General features: G+C 52.1%; 1 pseudogene; it reads right to left on the bottom strand.

Moving 5' to 3' along the window:
• Positions 1 to 3,635: 3,635 nt before the first annotated feature.
• LOC137271025 (5S ribosomal RNA) lies at positions 3,636 to 3,754 on the bottom strand (annotated as a pseudogene).
• Between the last annotated feature and the right edge of the window lie 634 nt (positions 3,755 to 4,388).

Consider the following 4,388-nt stretch of genomic DNA (forward strand, 5'->3'; position numbering starts at 1 on the left):
AGACCAAACGTCCACGCCGCTCAGGGCAACCCACCAACGACGCAAGTGCGGCAGCGCGAACGGTAAGCTGGTGGGGCACCGCCGACAACATCATCGCACGGACGGCGCACCGTGCCAAGCCTCCCGTCGCACCCCGCAAGTCCAAACTCAAATCGAAGCCGAAAAGGGTTGCTTGCGGCAACGGGGCGACACACAAAGCCAACACGGGAGCACGTCCCACAACGCGCCCCACAGGTCACTCCCACAAAACACAATCTAAAAAGGCGCACCCCCAAAGGACTGCAAAACAGGGGACGGCGGCACGCCCGTCACGCCATACCTCCAAAAACAGGCATCCCACAACGCGCCCCACAGGTCACTCTCAAAAACACAATCTAAAAAAGCGCACCCCAACGGACTGAAAAACGGGACGGCGGCACGCCCGTCACGCCATACCTCCAAAATCATGCATCCCACAACGCGCCCCACGGGTCACTCTCAAAAACACAATCCAAAACAGCGCACCTCAACGGACTGAAAAACGGGACGGCGGCACGCCCGTCACGCCATACCTCCAAAATCATGCATCCCACAACGCGTCCCACAGGTGACTCTCAAAAACACAATCTGAAAAAGCGCACCTCAACGGACTGAAAAACGGGACGGCGGCACGCCCGTCACGCCATACCTCCAAAAAACATGCATCCCAGAACGCGTCCCACAGGTCACTCTCAAAAACACAATCTGAAAAAGCGCACCTCAACGGACTGAAAAACGGGACGGCGGCACCCATGCCACACCATACCTCCAAAAACATGCACCCCACAACGCGCCCCACAGGTCACTCTCAAAAACACAATCCAAAAAAGCGCACCTCCACGGACTGAAAAACGGGACGGCGGCACGCCCGTCACGCCATACCTCCAAAAAACATGCATCCCACAACGCGTCCCACCGGTCACTCTCAAAAACACAATCTGAAAAAGCGCACCTCAACGGACTGCAAAAAGGGACGGCGGCACGCCCGTCATGCTATACCTATATAAAAGGCCATCCCAGAACGCGCCCCACAGGTCACTCTCAAAAACACAATCCAAAAAAGCGCACCTCAACGAACTGAAAAACGGGACGGCGGCACGCCCGTCACGCCATACCTCCAAAATCAGGCATCCCACAACGCGCTCCACAGGTCACTCTCAAAAACACAATCTGAAAAAGCGCACCTCAACGGACTGAAAAACGGGACGGCGGCACGCCCGTCACGCCATACCTCCAAAAACAGGCATCCCACAACGCGCCCCACGGGTCACTCTCAAAAACACAATCTGAAAAAGCGCACCTCAACGGACTGAAAAACGGGACGGCGGCACGCCCGTCACGCCATACCTCCAAAAAACATGCATCCCAGAACGCGTCCCACAGGTCACTCTCAAAAACACAATCTGAAAAAGCGCACCTCAACGGACTGAAAAACGGGACGGCGGCACCCATGCCACACCATACCTCCAAAAACATGCACCCCACAACGCGCCCCACAGGTCACTCTCAAAAACACAATCCAAAAAAGCGCACCTCCACGGACTGAAAAACGGGACGGCGGCACGCCCGTCACGCCATACCTCCAAAAAACATGCATCCCACAACGCGTCCCACCGGTCACTCTCAAAAACACAATCTGAAAAAGCGCACCTCAACGGACTGCAAAAAGGGACGGCGGCACGCCCGTCATGCTATACCTATATAAAAGGCCATCCCAGAACGCGCCCCACAGGTCACTCTCAAAAACACAATCCAAAAAAGCGCACCTCAACGAACTGAAAAACGGGACGGCGGCACGCCCGTCACGCCATACCTCCAAAATCAGGCATCCCACAACGCGCTCCACAGGTCACTCTCAAAAACACAATCTGAAAAAGCGCACCTCAACGGACTGAAAAACGGGACGGCGGCACGCCCGTCACGCCATACCTCCAAAAACAGGCATCCCACAACGCGCCCCACGGGTCACTCTCAAAAACACAATCTGAAAAAGCGCACCTCAACGGACTGAAAAACGGGACGGCGGCACGCCCGTCACGCCATACCTCCAAAAACATGCATCCCACAACGCGTCCCACAGGTCACTCTCAAAAACACAACCTAAAAAAGCGCGCCGCAACGGGCCGGCTCGATTTTTCGTCTTTACCCTAACTTCTGCCCTAACACTATCCGTTAGCTCGATTTGTGGTGCTAACCCTAAGTCCAGCCCTAACCGTATCCGTTAAGTCCATTTGCGGCGCTAACCCTAGCTCTTGCCCTAACCGCATCCGTTCACTTCATTTCTGGTGCTAACCCTAACCCTTGCCCTAACCGCATCCGTTCACTTCATCTATGGTGCTAACCCTAAGTCCAGCCCTAACCGTATCCGTTAAGTCCATTTGCGGCGCTAACCCTAGCTCTTGCCCTAACCGCATCCGTTCACTTCATTTCTGGTGCTAACCCTAACCCTTGCCCTAACCGCATCCGTTCACTTCATCTATGGTGCTAACCCTAAGTCCTGCCCTAACCGTATCCGTTAAGTCCATTTGCGTTGCTAACCCTAAGTCTTGCCCTAACCGTATCCGTTAAGTCGATTGGTGGTGCTAACCCTAACTCTTGCCCTAACCGTATCCGTTCACTCCATTTGTGGTGCTAACCCTAACCCTTGCCCTAACCGTATCCGTTAAGTCGATTGGTGGTGCTAACCCTAACTCTTGCCCTAACCGTATCCGTTCACTCCATTTGTGGTGCTAACCCTAACCCTTGCCCTAACCGTATCCGTTAAGTCGATTGGTGGTGCTAACCCTAACCCTAACCGTATCCGTTAGCTCGATTTCTAGTGCTAACCCTAACCCTTGCCCTAACCGTATCCGTTCACTTCATCTATGGTGCTAACCCTAACTCTTGCCCTAACCGTATCCGTTCACTTCATCTACGGTGCTAACCCTAACTTCTGCCCTAACCGTATCCGTTAGCTCGATTTGTGGTGCTAACCCTAGCTCTTGCCCTAACCGTATCCGTTCACTTCATCTACGGTGCTAACCCTAACAGTATCCGTTACCATCATTTCTGGTGCTAACCCTAACCCTTGCCCTAACCGCATCCGTTCACTTCATGTCTGGTGCTAACCCTAAGTCCTGCCCTAACCGTATCCGTTAAGTCCATTTGCGGTGCTAACCCTAACTCTAGCCCTAACCGCATCCGTTCACTTCATTTGTGGTGCTAACCCTAACTTCTGCCCTAACCGTATCCGTTAACTCGATTTGCGGTGCTTACCTTAACCCTAACCGCATCCGTTCACTCCATTTGCGGTGCTAACCCTAACCCTAACCCTTACCGTATCCTTTAACTTCATCTGTGGTGCTAACCCTAGCTTTTGCCCTAACCGTATCCGTTCACTCGATGTGCGTTCTTAACCCTAGCTCTTGCCCTAACCTGAACTTCCTTGAAGGTGCCAGCCCTAGCCAGCCCTGCCCCTTCCCTAACGCGCTCCGTTACCTCCATCCATTTGGGGGGACAAACAACATTCCACGCCCGATATGATGGACAACAAAAGACGGGACGGGCGGACATGCCACGGCGGTCCCACCTACCAGCCTCTCGGACACTTGAACGGAAAAAAAAAAGAAAAAAAAAGAGGTCTACAGCACCGGGAGTTCCCAGGCGGTCACCCATCCAAGTACTATCCCGGCCCGACAGGGATTCACTTCGCGGACCAGACGAGAAGCGGTGCTTTACCAGTAGGATGGTCAGGGAGGACTTAAGGAAAAGTAGAAAGTATTTTGGAGACGTGCCCAAAAATGAAAGAAAAGAGTGCCAAACAAAATACGAAACAGCGCGAGGCACACTATGCCAAACACCACGCAAAATAGGTTCCAACAACGTACTAATAACAATAAACAATACTGACACTGGAAACCAAAACGTTTCGACAGATGAAAAAAATGGGGACTACTTTATATCACCGACGGCCCAGGGATACATGACAGAATGTGTCATAAGTTTCCCCGACATTTAATGAAAAATAGATAAAAAAGTATAATATATACACAATGATGACCATTAAAGTGACATGTTATGACGCTTTCATTTCATTAGTCCCCAATGACCGTTTTCAGCACCGTGTCCTTCGTGCTATTTGATTCCGAGAGCAGCATCAAGGAAATGTATCACCCCTTAAGAGCAGACGAGAGTGTGCAGGAAAGCGCAAGGACGATTATCGCGCTCTCCTACAGCACTGGCGCTGTTTCCCCTACACAGAGGCAAGTGGTACACGTTTATTCATGGGAGTATGGATAGCTGTGGAAACCGAAAAGGTAAGAATACAGTGACTTGCTTGTGACAAATGCTGTGGTCATGTTGGATCTATACCGAGCCCATGTTGTATGTTG

The sequence above is a fragment of the Haliotis asinina genome, unplaced genomic scaffold (genome assembly GCF_037392515.1).
Source record: "Haliotis asinina isolate JCU_RB_2024 unplaced genomic scaffold, JCU_Hal_asi_v2 scaffold_102, whole genome shotgun sequence".
Taxonomy (NCBI): Eukaryota; Metazoa; Mollusca; class Gastropoda; order Lepetellida; family Haliotidae; genus Haliotis; species Haliotis asinina.